The sequence below is a fragment of the Tamandua tetradactyla genome, chromosome 19 (assembly GCF_023851605.1).
Source record: "Tamandua tetradactyla isolate mTamTet1 chromosome 19, mTamTet1.pri, whole genome shotgun sequence".
NCBI lineage: Eukaryota > Metazoa > Chordata > Mammalia > Pilosa > Myrmecophagidae > Tamandua > Tamandua tetradactyla.
In genome coordinates this window covers 52,472,543-52,491,371 of record NC_135345.1, presented here as the reverse complement: position 1 = coordinate 52,491,371, position 18,829 = coordinate 52,472,543, and positions in this window count along the sequence as shown.

Below are 18,829 nucleotides of genomic sequence, written 5' to 3'. Positions count from 1 at the left end.
AAAACCCAGAAAAATCCACAACAAAATTAATAGAGCTAATAAATGAGTACAGCAAAGTAGCAGGCTACAAGATCAACATTCAAAAATCTGTAGCTTTTCTATACACTAGTAATGAACAAGCTGAGGCGGAAATCAAGAAACGAATCCCATTTACAATCGCAACTAAAAGAATAAAATACCTAGGAATAAATTTAACCAAAGAGACAAAAAACCTATATAAAGAAAACTACAAAAAACTGTTAAAAGAAATCACAGAAGACCTAAATAGATGGAAGGGCATACCGTGTTCATGGATCGGAAGACTAAATATAGTTAAGATGTCAATCCTACCTAAATTGATTTACAGATTCAATGCAATACCAATCAAAATCCCAACAACTTATTTTTCAGAAATAGAAAAACCAATAAGCAAATTTATCTGGAAGGGCAGGGTGCCCCGAATTGCTAAAAACATCTTGAGGAAAAAAAACGAAGCTGGAGGTCTCGCGCTGCCTGACTTTAAGGCATACTATGAAGCCACAGTGGTCAAAACAGCATGGTATTGGCATAAAGATAGATATATCGACCAATGGAATCGAATAGAGTGCTCAGATATAGACCCTCTCATCTATGGACATTTGATCTTTGATAAGGCAGTCAAGCCAACTCACCTGGGACAGAGCAGTCTCTTCAATAAATGGTGCCTAGAGAACTGGATATCCATATGCAAAAGAATGAAAAAAGACCCATCTCTCACACCCTATACAAAAGTTAACTCAAAATGGATCAAAGATCTAAACATTAGGTCTAAGACCATAAAACAGATAGAGGAAAATGTTGGGAGATATCTTATGGATCTTACAACTGGAGGTGGTTTTATGGACCTTAAACCTAAAGCAAGAACACTGAAGAAGGAAATAAATAAATGGGAGCTCCTCAAAATTAAACACTTTTGTGCATCAGAGAACTTCATCAAGAAAGTAGAAAGACAGCCTACACAATGGGAGACAATATTTGGAAACGACATATCAGATAAAGGTCTAGTATCCAGAATTTATAAAGAGATTATTCAACTCAACAACAAAAAGACAGCCAACCCAATTACAAAATGGGAAAAAGACTTAAACAGACACCTACCAGAAGAAGAAATACGGATGGCCAAGAGGCACATGAAGAGATGCTCAATGTCCCTGGCCATTAGAGAAATGCAAATCAAAACCACAATGAGATATCATCTCACACCCACCAGAATGGCCATTATCAACAAAACAGAAAATGACAAGTGCTGGAGAGGATGCGGAGAAAGAGGCACACTTATCCACTGTTGGTGGGAATGTCAAAGGGTGCAACCACTGTGGAAGGCAGTTTGGCGGTTCCTCAAAAAGCTGAATATAGAATTGCCATACGACCCAGCAATACCATTGCTAGGTATCTACTCAAAGGACTTAAGGGCAAAGACACAAACGGACATTTGCACACCAATGTTTATAGCAGCGTTATTTACAATTGCAAAGAGATGGAAACAGCCAAAATCTCCATCAACAGAAGAATGGCTAAACAAACTGTGGTATATACATACGATGGAATATTATGCAGCTTTAAGACAAGATAAACTTATGAACCATGTAATAACATGGATGGACCTAGAGAATATTATGCTGAGTGAATCCAGCCAAAAACTAAAGGACAAATACTGTATGGTCCCACTGATGTGAACGGACATTCGAGAATAAACTTGAAATATGTCATTGGTAACAGAGTTCAGCAGGAGTTAGAAACAGGGTAAGACAATGGGTAATTGAAGCTGAAGGGATACAGACTGTGCAACAGGACTAGAAACAAAAACTCAAAAATGGACAGCACAATAATACCTAATTGTAAAGTAATCATGTTAAAATACTGAATGAAGCTGCATCTGAGCTATAGGGTTTTTTTTGTTTTTGTTTGCTTGTTGATTTGTTTGTTGTTGTTGTTTTTTACTATTACTTTTATTTCTTTTCTTTATATTAACATTTTATATCTTTTTCTGTTGTGTTGCTAGTTCCTCTAAACCGATGCAAATGTACTAAGAAACAATGATCATGCATCTATGTGATGATGTTAAGAATTACTGAGTGCATATGTAGAATGGTATGATTTCTAAATGTTGTGTTAATATCTTTTTTTTTTTTCCGTTAATAAAAAAATAAAAAATAAATAAAAAAAAAATAAAAAAAAAAAAAAAAAGGCAGGGACAGTGCCTCTCTCGTTCACCACTCTATCCACAACAAGTCTTGCACAAGTAAGTGTTGCATTCAACGTTTGCTGCATGTATAGATAAGGATACATTGTAAAGGAATCAGACCTTGCTGTCTGATACCCCAATAAATGTTTGGGTTGAGAAAGATGTTTGAGATATTGTTGGAACTGGAAGTAAAAGGCATGGGCTGGGTTGGAGGTGATGTGGTGAAAGAACACCTGAAACATGCTATGCACACCCCAAATTGCTGATCAGAATGTGAGTTTAATGAGGATCCATGAATGTTGAGTAGAGAGGCTCATAATCCGAGCAGGGCGTCTTTTCCTTAGTTAGGGAAAACAAAGACCTTATCGTATCTTCCCCACCTGCTAAGCATACGTAAAAATGCCTTTGCTTATTTCTATATCCTAGTGTACACATGGTAGATAAATTTCTGAGTATGTTCCGAGAATTCTGCTAAGTTGAAGCAACACTCTAAATGTCACAAATCATGATTGCTCTTAAAAAAAAATTGCATTTGAATTTCACTTTACCTTCATCAGCTTAACTTCATAACTTTGAATGCTTCCTGGCATAAATTAAGATCTTTGGGAAATGAAAACCAGCATCTCAGTTTTGAGAAATCCCGGAATAAATTTTAAGCAACTGAGCTTCCCTACAGTTCTCAACCTGTCTGTCTTTGTTTTGTTTTGTTTTGTTTGGAGTTCTAGAACTAACTTCAACACATCTTATAGTTGGTGACATTAATTTTGTTATTTTTGCTTATGTTAGTCATGGCAGAATACCTATGTGATGTTTTTTAAATCTTAAATTCATTAGTTTCATTTAAAAATTGAGTATTTTTAATTTCAAGAGAAGAGATTTTTAACTTTTAGAAACACAGGATGTACTATAAGAGACATAAAAAGACATACACAATTGCCTCTGAAAGTACTTTCAATCTATTGTGGGAGACAAGATAAGTCAACATTTTAAAAATTACAGTTCAAGGAACCAGGCCGGCCACGGTGGCTCAGCAGACAGAGTTCTTGCCAGCCAAGCCGGAGACTCAGGTTCAATTCCAGGTGCCTGCCCATGCAAAAGAAAAAAAAAAAAACAAAAACCAAAAACAAAAAAACTATAGTTCATGAAGGAAGAAGTGTTGTAGAGGTGTAGATGTAATTCTATGTATCCATCTGTGATTTACATGTCTTCTGGTTATGTTTGGATAAGGAAAACATTCCTTCCAACTAGGGTTATCTTGAAAGATTCTGCAAAGAGGTAAGATTTGAAACTGGTCTTAAAAAATGGTGTTTCCTACTTTTTTTTTGCTTATTAATTTCTGTCACTTATTACAAAGAAATAAATATATGTGAAAAACACAGATGAATAAAAAGAGTAAAATAAAACCCCTAGTGGTATCACTACACAGGGATAATCACTATTAACAGCCTTTTCCTCTGCCTACATTTATGTTGTTGTTTTACAAAAATATCATCACATTCTGCATAATGTTCGTAACCTGCTTTTTCCATTTAAAAATTTATCATGAACAATCTCTCCGCCTTCCCTTGTCAGACAGTGCATGGGTACGATTTTAGTAGGTAGTGACGGTGAGGGAAATGCTAAATTTAGGCTGCAGGATCTATGAGAACAGAAGTCCAGGAGCAAGTACGGACTCTTCTGGGGGAGCCACGCTCAGTGAGAGGTAGGGAGTTCCTGCTGACTGCACAATTCCAACTCGGTAATTTCTCCTCTTAGCATCAGACAGTGCTGGCTACACTTCAAGAACGCACCAAAGCATGAAATGTTTCCATTCCCACTAATAACCTGCTCTCTAAGGTCAGCCTAAATGCTACTGAGATACTTGGGGAAACCAAAAGTCATCAAGAAAAAGTACGTCTCTTTCTACCTGAAGGGGAGATGCCATGGGTGCCGCTGGGAGCTCCCCTGCCTTTTGATGCATTGCCAACGGGAACAAGCGTGGCATGTGGGCACATGCATTTTTACTCTGAAAAGTGCTGCCAATTTGATGGCAAAAGCCTGCAATTTTCTGTATGTTTATAATCTAAGTGGGTACGCTTGGGGTGCGGTCCACAGAGAAGCTTAACATTCCACTTGAAATAAGGCCAAGCAAAAGCAAAGGTGCACAGGCTGGTTGTTTTTCTCTGAAACAGAACAATTTTTCAAAGGCCAAATGTTTGTGTTCTGGATCATGAATGAGGACAATTCAGAGTGTCTGATCTTTAATGCAAGAAGTTCGCATTGCTCACCAGAAGCAGTATTCCAGGGAAGAAGCGTTGGTGCACTGAAGTTCATGAGGGTTTCACAATAATTTATTGGACCTTGACATGCCCCATGAATGGATGCTGCTAGAGTCTTGAAAATAGATGTTCTGTGTCCAGGTCTGAGGCATACAGTGAGCCATCCGTGGTTCTATTATTCATCTACTTATATACGCACAAGGATTTATTGAGCCAATTACCGTGTTCCAGAGACCAAGCAAAATTCCACTAAAGATAACTATAAGGACCTGTCAAATATGCCTTATTCATGGGAGCAGGCAGAGGGGAGAATGTGGCAACAGGCCCAGCCTGGTCTGGCTAAGAATGTTAGATAAGGAATGACGAGAGCTGGTTTGAGTCATCCGGAGCTGGCAGTATGTCCATAGAAGAGATTTGGTGAACACATTATGAAGAATTTAAGATAAACGCTCTTCTCTACCAAAAGTCATAAGAAGGTAGGGACAGGAGGCTGATGCTTAGATTAAACCTACCTGTGAAGTCTTTACTGCATAATGAAAGGCATCTCACAGGTGGCTCTTTCACTGTGAGATTATCCTATCCTATCTTATTGTCCAACCTTCTTTGAGGTGCTCCAGTCCTTCCCCACAGGTCTTGGCTCAACCAGGAGAGCAGGCCTCTCCACTTAAGTTATTCAGTCCATAATCACCATTCTGTGACTCCAGCAGGACAGCGAGTAGAGGTAGGTTTGCCAGATTTAGCAAGTAGAATTATAGGAAGCAAAGTTAAACGTTTGAGAGGTTGTCCTGGAGGTTATTCTTACACATTATATAGATATCCCCTTTTTAGTTTATGCTATATTGGGGTGGCTGGAGGGAAGTACCTGAAGCTGTAAAGCTATGTTCCAGTAGCCTTGTTTCTTGTTTCTTGAAGATGATGTATAATAATATAGCTTTTACAATGTGACTGAGCGATTGTGAAAAACTTGTGTCTGATGCTACTTTTATCTATCCATATGGACAGATGAGTAAAAAATATGAATTAAAAAAATAAATAATAGGGGGAACAAAGGTTAAAATAAATTGAATAGATTGAAATACTAGTGGTCAATGAGAGGGAAGGGTAAGGAGTATGGTATGGGTGAGTTTTTTCTTTTTGTTATTATTTCTTTTGCTGGAGAGGTGCAAATGCTCAAAAATCATGGTGATGAATACACAACTATGTGATGATATTGTGAACCATTGATTGTACGCCATGTATAGACCGTTTGTATGTCAAGAATGTTTGCATGCTTGTTTGTTAAAGTTTGACAATAAAAATATTTATACAAAAAAGTTAGATGTTTCAAATAAACGACAAACCATTTTTTAGTATAAGTGTGTCTCATGTATTATGTAGGACATACTTACACTAAGAAAGTATTCATTGCTCATCCAAAATTGAAATTTCACTAAACATTCTGTGCTTTATCTAGCAACAATAAGAGGTGACCTTTGCCCCATGTCCCCCCCACAAGCCCCACCCCACACTTCAGGGTGCTTGGGGGTACGTCACTTCCAGACCCCTCCTGAATTTCTCTTCGTAGACAAATAAATTGTTTCAGTTGCCAAGCGGGTCACTGTTCTTTCTTCCTCTGTCCTTCAAAGATGTCATGATACAATTTTCCAACTCAATAAGGAAGAAGAGAAAGAGTTCACAAACTACCCCTCAATCAGCCCTTTCTGCCTCACATGCAGTGGCGTCAGTACCACTCACTACTTTTTCACAGAAATGTTCATTCCTTCTCTCTATTTCCTCCATCCTGTCTCCCACTCTTACTTAATGTAATCTGTGTTTTTCTTTAGACCACAGCCAGTCTTGGCTGCTCTCAAATTTTAGCCCACTGTGCAGACATTCTTTTATCCATTTTTTTCTAATCCTTTTTTCTACTAATCACCAGAGGATAAATGACCAGAGATTGTAAATGGATGAGGTCTTTGTGCTGAATCTAAACTAATATGACTTTCCATTTTAGTTTCCTTACCAGATGCTAAGGCTGGAGGGATAAGCCATTGCAGGATTGGAGAGCTGTGATTAAGGAGAGGGACGGTGGCAGGAAACCATCACCCAGGAAAGGAGAGCGGGATGGCTGGATCTTCCGTGCCTTCCAAGAGCACTGTGCCCAAAAGGGGGATGATGATGCACACCTGAGTGTGATGGTATGTTGTGCATTGTAGTCGTCCTTTTTGGTTGTTAGGATTTTAGGTGTTGTTTTAACACTGGCTGCAATATTTACCCCCAGTTTTGCCAGATGACTTAAACCACCAAATTTTCCACCTTCATTTTTTTATGGGGAATTTTGCTAAATGTTTTCCCTGTGCCCTCATGTCTGGACACACCTCTGTTTTCCAGTCAAGAAAATGATCTCTCTACTCTGATTAAAAGACCCCCCTTCCAAACAATATATTAAAATTCAATCAAGATATCACCTATTATTCCACAAGCCTAAAGGGATCTAGTGGCCTTCTCTGGCCTATTTCATCTTAGACAACCCAAAGGGAATTTGAGCCGGGAAAAAAGTGGCAGGTCTAAACAGGTTTTTAATGTTCACCAGAATCTTCAAGCCACTAAGTGCTCCATAAAAGTCTCACTAAATGTTTCCAATCTAATCCAAAATGCAAAAAGGCACATAGTGAAATTTTTAATAGCCTGACACACTAGATTATACTCATTGTCTATGAAGAATTCTTGAGTTCAGATTGTGGTTCCACCTCTTATTATCTGTGTGACCTTGAGGACTGACCTTGCTGTACTGGTCACCTCTGCTGTAAATTAGGGACAGCAGTAGCTGCCTAATTTATGGAAAGAGTCAAGGAGGTAATTCATTGTAAAGCCCTTAGAACAGCACTTAGTTCATAGTAATTCCTCAATTAATGTGGGCTATGAATATAATTTTAATTGTAAAGTATCTAACTGTATATCTAAAATCATAAGCATATGATTTTATATGCTTATTTTAAAAGCTCTAGAAATAATATATACTTAAAAAAACATCTTTTTAATTGCAAATTAATATATGATCAGTGAAAAAATTATGAGTGATTCTGTTTTTTGAATATACATAGACATACCATAAACAAATAATGTTTTAAAATATAGGCTTGGCAAGAGAACATTATGTGCATAAAAACACCATGAGAATTTTCTTTTCTGTCCTGTGATAAGGAAGAAGGGGAATTTGATTCCCAGCTATGCTTTATAGTTGGAAAGGTCTAGAAGGTTACTGTATGTGTCCCCATTGAATGTTCTACTTGAGTGAGCACCAAATCTCACTTAATAGTTTTCATTTCTGGGCAAAGATGGCCCAGGCCTACCAGCTTAGAGTAGGCCTATGTTAAATAAATATAAACATCCCACCCTTTACTGAAAACCAGAGACCTTCACATAAAACTATAAGCCTTTCCTCTTCTCACTTTAGCCACTGGCCCACAACTTCAGTTTCCATCCCTGGAACACACATTACACTTCCAGTTTAGACTTTTCCAAGTTTCAAGCCATCTCCAACTCAATATATCCTCCTGGAAGCCCCAGAGAAATCTCTAAAGCCTCATAAACAAAACTGAACTCATCATCTTTCCTCCCCAAACCAATCCTATTCTTGCAGTCCCCATTTCACTAAATGGCACCACCATCCCACATTCCCAGCCATAACCTCAGCTCGACCTTGACACCTCCTTCTCTCACATCATTTATCTAACTCTTCACCTACAGTGAATGTAATACTGGTATTACCTCTTAAGTCACTATTGTATCCATCTGTTTCTACATTTATTTATTCCAATCTTCACTACCATCACCTAAATTCAAACTCATATCGTTCATCTGGACCATTGCCTTCTAGCCAGGTTACCGGTATTCTCTGAGAGTGAAGCCTTTGTCATCTTTTCTCAAAATACAAGTCTGAATAAGTCACTTGCCCTCATGCTTAAAATACTCAAATAGCTTCATTATTCTTTACTCTGGAATAAAGTTAGCTTCCTGACCTCTTAATTCAACCTACAAGATCTCAAATAGCCTGACCCCCTCCCCTCCTTTCCAACTTCGTCTTTCATTCCTATTTTACTTGGTCTTTCCTGTCCTGCTCCACTGACCTTCCTTCTGTCCCTTGTCTTTTTCATGCTCCTTCTCACTACAGGGTCTTTGCACATGGAGTGGTGTTTCTTCCCTTCTCAGCTTAGTTAGTGCTTCTTTTCTTCTCAACTCAAGCATCATTTCTGCAGAGAAGACTTTCTGGACCTCCCTGACATGGTCAAATACTCTTGGTATAGGATCTCAGAATAGTGTCTACTCTTTTTTTTTTGGTACTTAATGCATTCATCCAATAAATATTTATTCAGCACCAACCATATGTTGAGTTCTGTTTTAGGTACTTACAATATGGCAGAAGAGAACAAAGTCTCTGCTCTTAAGATGGAAAACAGACAATAGACAAATAAATATAAATACCACAGGATGACAGATGTTTTAAAATAGAGAGCAAAGGAAGGAGAGTAAGGGAAAAGACTCTGCTTTACCTCTGTTGCTGTGGTTATTTGATTAATATTTGTATTCTCCACTAGACCAAAACTCTAAGAGGGCTGGTTATGCTCACCATTTATCTTTAGCATCTAGTCCCAAGCCTATTTCATAATAGATGCTCAGTAAAAACAAGCATCCCAAGTAAGAGCAATTTTTAAAGAATAAAGTACACTATTGGATATCCCTATATGAGTAGATTTCAACAATTTTTAGAGGTATTTTCAAATTAGCAGTAGTCTCACTTCAGAGCAATTTCACTTTAAAATTCCCTATGTTTGAAAGCAAATCAGAGATCTTCTTGGGAGATTTCAAACACCGAATATCTTCAGTTGCCTTCATTATTAAAGGAAAAATGAATCCTGCACTTTCTTAATTTTTATTCTGGTAAATAAGTTTTAAGTTTAAAGAAAAAGAAGCAATTAAATATGCAAGTTAAAACATGGGCCTGCTTTATAATTTGACTGTGCCTTTTGGAAGAACTCTCCACGGATGGACATGGCTCTAAAACCTTTGTGCGCCAACTTGAAATTTTGAGCTATTTCCAAAAAGCAAGAATAGCTGTAGTTCAAAGACATTCATTTTTTCTTCTCTGCAGAGATAGTCAGCATTTTTAAAGAACAGAGGGCTTGCCGGCTAAGCATTTCTGTGGAAGGCAAAGCCCTTCTCTGGTATTTTTGCTTTGTTTTTCAATTAGAATAGAGGCTAAAAAATGAAAATATGACAATGACAATAGGATGGGGAGAAAAAAATAAATGCAAACAGGATTTTCTCTTGTGACATTTAATTTTAAAAGCACTAAATCCCAACTGCAATAACTGTTCTAAACTGTTTTGTGAGCTCACCCTATAGCGGTCAGGCTTCCGATTTTCTTTTGGCTTTCACATTTTAAAAATAAACTCTTGGAAAAGAATGACTTCATAGAAATCCCTCCAGAAAATGAAGAGAGGGAAACTCCAGCATGGCAGAAAATTGTGCTGAAAGAGGAATTTTAGAAGGTGGGGTGCAGGGCGAGGACACATGGAATCACGGCCATTTGGTAAGAAATGCAAAATAAGCAAAAGCACAACCAGTTTGTTTTGGAAAATTTTCCAGGAACAGATCATCACTAACCAGATGGTAGAACCAGTGGAATCATAGAGCTCTACTGACATCTAGTGCACAAAAACATAATTTGGAAGACATTCTCAATTGTTATACATATGAACAAACAAAATATGTGTGTATTAACATAGGTAAAGGGAAACCATGACAATTAAAATTCTTTAATGAGGCGCTGTCCTTTATACGACCTAATTTGATTCCCTCTGAAATAACATTGTGAGCAAAGCAGATAAATTATTATCAATCTCATTTCACAGATGGGGAAACAGGCTCGGAGAAAGAGAGGTTGAGTGACTTTCCCAAGATGGCATACCTAGAGAGCAACAGGACAAGGACAAAAACAAAAGTCTTCTTCATTTTAGACCTCACCGCCCTGCAAATCTCTCTGCTTCATCAACAATTCTGCATTCCAGTTCCGAGGGGGGACACGTGTGTAGATGTGAAGGGGACTCTTCTTCCACGTGTGTAGATGTGAAGGGGACTCTTCGTTTGGGAGAAGGGAGAGAAAAGGGGGACCCATCTTATCTCAACCTCATAGAAATGTCCTCTCTGAATTTATGCTGACTTGGCCTCTAAAACCACAAACTAGAAAAATCGAGCTCCCTAGCAAAAATGGCAGTTGGAGGTGAATGCAAAAGGGGAAAGCCCAAACAGGGGTGCAAATAAAACAAGAGGCAGCGACACACAAACACACCATAGTACATATGCGTACACACATACACACACACAGCACACATAGTAAAAAAAACATTTAAAAAGATGTCTTAAGGGTATTCCCTAATTCACTGGTGACAGATACAAAGCAACAAATTTTAGCCAGCTTTAGGATTGTTCATTTAACAGCTTTTTAAAGTGGAATAAATAATAAAAAAAAATTACAGGAATAGTAACTACAGAGATAACAATCCTTACTTCCAAGTAAGGGAAATAACTCTATTGGAGAGAACATTCGCTTTTATTTGGACTGCAAAAAAAGATTTATTGGGGGGCGGGGGGAGCAGGCAATGGTGGCAGAGTTCTCCCCTGCCATGCCAGAGACCTGGGTTCAATTCCCGGTACCTGCCCATGAAAAAAATAAAGAAATAAACAAATAAATAAAAAGGATTTATTTGGGATAGCTGTAGCCCCATTCAGATTTCTGATTTGACTTCAGCCTTTCCAAATGACTTTTTAAATTTTAAGCTGTCATAGTTAAAGTACTATAAAGGCAGCTTATGAGCAAAATTTGATACTAACTTTAGAATAAAAAGCAAACATATGAACAAGCTAAAATATTTTGGGGAAATAGAACCTTATTCACATGGAGAAATATTGGTTTAATGAACTTTATAAGATCTTTCTTACTGTTGTTAGTGTCACTATCTGTGCCCTTAAATGTTTTTTAAAAATATAATCTCAACTTCCTTGACTGTAACTTAAGAAAGAGCAAGCAAAGAGAACAGGCATTTGTTCTTCATCTGACCTATAATTCACGTTAACTTTCTGAAAAAAATGAACAATTTGTTTTGATAGCTCATTATGAAATCTAATCATGTTTTGTTAAGTTGGTTAGAAAAAATACCCAAAAGCATATTTCAGAAAATTTTAAATATTATAAGGTGGATTGTTTAGAACTTCAGGATTTTTCAGGAACTCAGTTTTAAGATTTGACCTATTAAAAAATGTTTTCATTGGAATCTTAAAAGCAAGAAAAAGCTTTAATAAAGGGAAAATGATGGTTATTTTCTGAAACAATATAATTATTTGCTCAACCAGAAAATCACTATAATTTGCTTAAATTCCCATCCAGTTCAGGATTTAATTTTTAAATTGGTTTTCTTTGACACAGAAAATGAGCATATTGGAAGTTGCTGACAGATCTGTTAAGATGTCTTTATCTGAACAAAAACAATTGGAAATTGGTGATCTACCAACTCGGTTATTCCTGAGAGTTGATGTTTTGTGCCCATGGCTGTTCTAGCACAACGAGCAGAGGAATGATTTGGTAATTGCTGCGTTTATTTCACCCACGTCAAAGCCAGCCCAGGTCTTTCTAGCTTAGCAGCCACTTGCTTTGCTGTTGTCTACATTGACTCAATTAACCTTCTTCTCAATGGGTATACAAGAGCCAGAAACCTAGAAAGAGAGACAAGAAAGAAGTTGCAACACCCTGGCATTGTCACTCTCAAGGAACAAATCAAAGTCTGTACAGTCAAGAAACCGCATAAAACAGTAGTTGATGGCATGGAAGAGGGGCAAGAGACCGTGCAATAACCATGGTGAAAGAATGTGGTGAACTGGCCCACACGTGCCTTATCCCAAGAAGCATCGTCTGCTACCCAGCTCTACCTTTACCAGGTGGGAATGTGGAGAGAAGTCAGGAACCTGGATTCTTAAGTGAAACCTCCCAACTTTTAAAATAGTGACTATTAATTCGAACTTTTAAAACTTGGAAAAGCCAAACCAAATATGTCTGCAGGCTAGATTCAATTCATGAATCACCAATTTATGATATCTTGTACATATAACATCTGGACTGCATCAATTTCACATTTTCTCAGTGTGTGTGTGTGTGTGTATATATATATATGTATATATGCTTGTGTGTGTGTACAGACATAAATTTACACATCTTAGACCTGTCTACATATCCAAGGATGAGTCAAATTGATAAATTAAAACAACCACCCCAAAAAAGTTTGCCTGATTGATGCCCTACAGCTGTGTGATAAATATTGCTGGAGCTCTGAAGCACTGCTGAGGCCAGCAGCTTCAGTCTCTACTAGATCCACTCCTCTCCTCTCTATTCTTGTAGCATCTCCCATGCTATACTTTTTCATGCAACAGGCAGTATCTGAGCTCTTCCTTGGAGGACTGCCTTTGGCCACTTAGCCAGCAGGTACAGATAGCCAGAGGTACATCCCCTTAGGGCAGGCTGCTCTTACCTAAGGACTGTCCCATGTGGGAATTCGAAAGCCCAGCTCCCTTGCCTTGGATTGGGGCAACTCTGAGATATAACTTACACTCCAGAGCTTCCCTGCAGGATCAGGCTGATGCTACCCTCTGCAGAACTTTGTCTAAATTGCACTTTTGCTTGGCTTCCTCCTTTTCCCCCCGTCTGCTCCTTCATCTCTCTTGCTAGTTTGCCCTGGGTACACTTTTTAAATAAATTACTTGCACATAATTCTGCATCTCAGAATTCTGCTGAATCCAACCTAAGATCACTAGACTCCTCTGTCCCTCAAGTTCCTTTTCTTTAATTTAAGGGATATCCCTTCCTTAATAATATTCCTTCCTTACTAATATTGCTTATCTCATCGGGTTGTTGAGATGATCAAATGAGTTAACATATGTAAAGAGCTTAGAACAATCCCTGGCAAGCACAATGTAAGTGTTGGCTAAAGTTATTCTCTCCTGATGTTAAGATGATACAAAGAAAAATGAGAACATCACATCTTTCAGCCAAGTTCTGCTCTCTGATGAAAATATTTATTGATTTAAACTTTATGTATATATTAGGGCTTGATGATTCTTTTTCACTCAAGATTCACACGTGACATACCACTGGGATGGAGCAGGACCCTAATAAGAAATTTAACATAAGCACAAGAATGGTGGATGTGTTTATAGGTGACAAAACCACCAGACGGTGGCATGGGACATCTCACACACTTCAGACATCCTAATGAAGCATCACAATTTATTCAGCTGCAGCCCATCTGTCAAATGAACAAGCCGTGGTGAGCTTAACTCTCATGGCCCATTTGTTTCTTCCATACTAACACAGCCTAAGCTTCTTGTCTTTCCTGCAGAAACAGGCTTCTCTTTCCAGATTTCTCCATTGTTGTCATCAGCACCACCATCTTTCTAATCCCTCAAGATTATAAACTTAGAATAGTTTATTTCCAACTTTATCCTCTGAAACCAATCCATCACCATGCCTTCCCTATTGCTTTTTTCACAAAGCCCAGCAGACTTTCCCTTTCTGAGGCTGCCACTCTAACGTAAGCCTTTACACTCCAGATTTAGGGATTCCCATCCCTGACTTGTTGCCATGCCTTCTTGCCTCTTCTGTCTTCAAATCATTCTCTATCTTGCTGATAGAATAGCCCTTACAAACACTTTCCACAATTTCTCTCTATAACTGAAGAGCATGTGTAACCTTCTCAAGGAGATACTGAGACCCTGAGAGATCACATAACTTGCCCAAAGCTATCCAAGAAGTACATGTCACAGCCAAGACTCAAACTCACAAGCAGTCGGCCTCATAGTCTGTGCACTTAGTGACCACATTTTGACACTAACTTCGCCTCTCAATAAATGTTGGTGGTCAACATCATCAACCTTTACCATTACTCTCTTCCCACCCCTCTATTTCAAGTTATTCCCACCTCTAGTTTCCATATGACATTCTGTAGGCAGCATTGGGCAAGAGTTGCATTCCATGAACAGTGAGGAGATGGCTCGCATAGAAGATTTAAACAGGGGAGTCATGGGAGATAACACAGGGGTAGAGGGCAAGAAAATGAGTTGTTGGCTTTGGGTAGAATCAGACTGCCTGATCTGCTCATGAATGCCCAAACCAGTATACTTATCTACAACTAACTCTCAAAATGCCAATATCTGTTTTTATAACCTCCCACCTTGAGATATGTTTCTAGGAATCTTGGCCAAACCTATATTATGGCCCCAGTAAATCCATTTCCCTGTGGACCAGGAACCAACCATAGAAAGAAGTCTATATATAAATTTCTTGTACTCTCGTGAGTTCCTTAAACCGCAAGACTCTTCAATGGTTAGGACAGGGATTTTCTCTCTTTGAGAGTATTAATTCCAAATTTCCAATTTCACCTCTTCAATATTTTCCCAGGAGGCCTAATGCAAATAGGACTCTGGTGGTCTGTGTGATGTCCCAAAGTATCCAGGGTTGACATATTAGGACACCAGTATGTAAGTATGTTTTGTTTTGTTTTTTAGTGCAAGGATTTCGTGTAAGGTGTCCATTATCACCACATTGATGAGTTTTTCTTATTCAGAAAGCCCCTACAAATTCTTAATTACCTGCAAAGAAGCTGTAAATTTGGTTACAGTTGTGGTAGTAGATCTTTAGTTATTGCCAATCCTTGTCATAACTTTCCCCAATTAGCTTTTAAAATAATATCTTAATTATTGTTAACATTTTCCTTTAGGGACATATTGTTTATTGAATCCTTTTACCAAACTTGAATAACTAGGAGTGGTTTCAGTAAACAATTACTGGGTAAAGTGCCCAAAATAGACAACAATATCAGATGTTCTAAAAGCTTTGCACTACAACTATTCAACTGAAGAAAATAAATGAAAGACTCTTCAAAATATGTTGTTCAGTCACCATCTGGAATGGCTTAATGTTGTAAAATATAAAAACAATACTACAGAATAAAGTTATTGTATTTCTTCAAACTAATTCATTGGGAGCAGATTGTGGTTATAGGGTTGGGTTGGACACAAACAATAAAATTATTCATTCCATTTTGAATCCAAAAGGAGGTGACAGAGAATAGTTGGGCATCAATTCCTTTACAATCTTCCCTCAGCGAAAATAGCAACGATTTTCCATCATTGTAACTAAAAGTAAATGTCAATATGGCTCTCCCAATTGGATCAAACATAATTGTGACAGACCCATTGGTAGCAGATGAGTATGCAGGTGTGGAGTCAAAGCATGAAGGGGGCAGAAGATATTTAAAGTCAAGTTCTCTGCTCCCCAATCTTTGTACATTTCAAATATTCTTTATGATACTGTTTCAAGATTCAGAGCAAGGTGGTAGGGAATTGATCGTCATTTGTAATGTCTACTTTTGGCTGGACTCTTAACTCTAACAGTCAGATATGGTCCACCCCAAATGTCTATATTAAATAATTCCTGGAAGGGATCTTCAACAAAAGAGTATGCAGGAATGCCAAAGCCCAAATTAGCGTGTCTGTACTATGTAAAGTGGGCATACATTAATTTGGACATCACTATTTAAGCATTGATTTACACAAAATCTCATTTCTAAAGGGGGTGAAATACACAATATTAAAATATAAATAAATGTACAAATTGGAGTAAAATAATTAAGGGCAGGGAAATATTTGAAGTCAGGAGCAAGATTAGTACATTAAAATATAATGCAATAGCCAGAAATAGATAACAAATTTTGTTTTAAGTTTCCTAAGCAGCCAATGTAAAGATAAAAATATCTTGATATATAAGATTCACAGAATCTTATTTAAAAGCATTAAAAATACCAATTCTTTAGTGGAAACCCAATTTTTCTTGATATTAAAACATGAAAGAAATTTTCTCTGTAAGTCCTCATAAAGGAAGTCTGATAAGGTTCCGCTTCATCCATAGAACTTTCCTCAATGGCTCCAGTATACAATTCTCTCTCCTCTAGCCTCTTTTTTTTTAAACATTTTCTTATTTTATTATATTTTGTTTGTTTGTTTGTTTTTTACATGGGCTGGGGCCGGGAATCGAACCGGGGTCCTCCGGCATGGCAGGCAAGCACTCTTGCCCGCTGAGCCACCGCGGCCCACCACTCCTCTAGCCTCTTAACATGTTCATTTAGTTACTCATTCCAAAGCATTTATTGTGTATCTACTATACACCTGGCATTTATATGAGCTGCTGGGGAATACAAGGCTGAGCTAAACAGACCCAACTATTGCCATCATGGAGTTTACATTCTGGCATCTGAGAGAGGAATTCTTTTAAGATCACATAAATACATCCTTACAAATGGATCAGTGTTATGAAGGAAAACTTCAAGGGACTATGAAATTGAGTCAGGGTGGGGGATTGACCTATCCTAAGAGGTTAGAGAAGGCATCCCCGTGAAAATAATGTTTGCACTAGGAACTGAAGGAGGGGTATTAATTCACTTAACACTACACTATCTTCAGTTGTTTTCTATTGTTTAAATGGGGTGGTAGGGACAGGTGTTCTGCGGGGGTGTATCTTTCCCACATTTCACTTCATTGTGGATGCGAAGCTCCTTTAGGCATAGATCACATTTCCTCCTCTTGTAGCCCCACCCTGCTCCAACCTACCAGCCACGGACAGTAGAGAGCTCAATTCAGGCAACTACAATTAAATGAGATTAGACTCTAGACTACCATTTACTACCACTGTCGACAGAAACCCTCAGCAAGAGAATATGGCTCCGTTTAGTCCCCACCCTTAACACTTTGAACTAACAAATGTATTAATTGACAGGAAATTCAAATACCTCTTCCGAGCACTTTATTATTATTACAGGTTTGTGGGGAGGGGGGATTGGAGATCCCCTAGAGGGAAATTTAAACTGGAGAGCTGGAAAAACCCATGCTTTGTTACAAACTGGGAATTTCTCTTCACATGCTGTTTTTCTTCTGCTTACGGTAACTGATATTCCAAATTCCCTCTGCAGCAAAGCCCAGAGCAGCACCTGCAGACCTGTTCTCTTGTTCCTACCATAAAAAATTAATTATTTGCGAATTTCACCAAATTGCTTTAACATGCCACTGAGCTCACTGAACCAGTCTCAGTTTATCTCTTCCCATCTTTCCTTTTCTTCCTCTTTCCCATCTTCCTCCCCTCCTTTCTCCTTCCTTTACTCTAGCCCTCATGCTCATCTCCCTCCCTTTCTACCTCTCCTGGCTCCCCTTCTCAGGATGTAGAAATAATAAAAGCTGATGACCAGATGCAGATGTGGCGTAATGGCGCCAAGCCTCTTGAGGGCAGTGATTAGGTGTTCAGTGGTTTCACCCCTAGTCTCTCTACCCTCTAGGCTGGGGCTTTTCCTGCTGGGAGTGCTGGGAGATGAGGCTGGGCCTTAGAGGATGCCTACATGTTTGGGGAGAGGAAAGCAGGACTGGCAGAGCAAAAAGAGACTGGAGCTCATGGAAAGGAAAGATATAAATAATGAAATCCCTGGGCGCAGGCAGAGAGCAAGGCTGGGACCCAAAGGGAGAGGCCCGCAATGGTTAAGTGAGCACTGCAGAGTTAGTAAGTTTGGGTTTAAAAGACAGAATTTAGAGAAATTTCTAGAGCCAAGAAGACATAGGGAGAGAGCTTAGTAAGAAACACCCGGGGCTGAGTCTGGAAGGGCGGAGTTGGTATTGAGGATACTATGTCTGCCAGATATCTTGTAATACTAACCTCCCTTCTCTTTCCTTTTCTCTAACCTTTGTACACATCTCCTTCCTTTCTACAAAGCAAAGTGGTGATAATGTGGGAGATAACTGCTGTGCTCTAGATTCAAATGCCCTGAATTTAAACCCTGGCTCTGCTTCTCCCAAGGCTATAGGAACTTGGGCAAGTGGCTTGCTTACCTTCTGTAAGTCCCATTCTAATATGTAGAATGAGGAAATTGTACCTTTTTACGGTGTTGGTTGTTCAGAAAATGGTAGCTCTTATTTCTACTAATGTTAGGTAACAGTGTCTAACACCTGGCAAATTCAAAGACCTTTTTTATTAAAGGGATATACATGCCATACATGAATTAACCAGAAAAATTTTTCTCTTAGAACAAAGTGCACCCAATCAGCGCAGGCCTTACACAAATGCTTTTCACACACTACAAACATTGGCAGGAAATTAAAGCGCTCGCCTCGGCCCTGACAGTATCCGTGTGCCCACAGGGCACTGTCCGGTGCCTATTTTCCTAGATGTTGCCCTATCACGCAATCAGATTGGCTTCATTTTGGGGGACCTACAACCTGCCAATGGAAACATCAGTTTCCT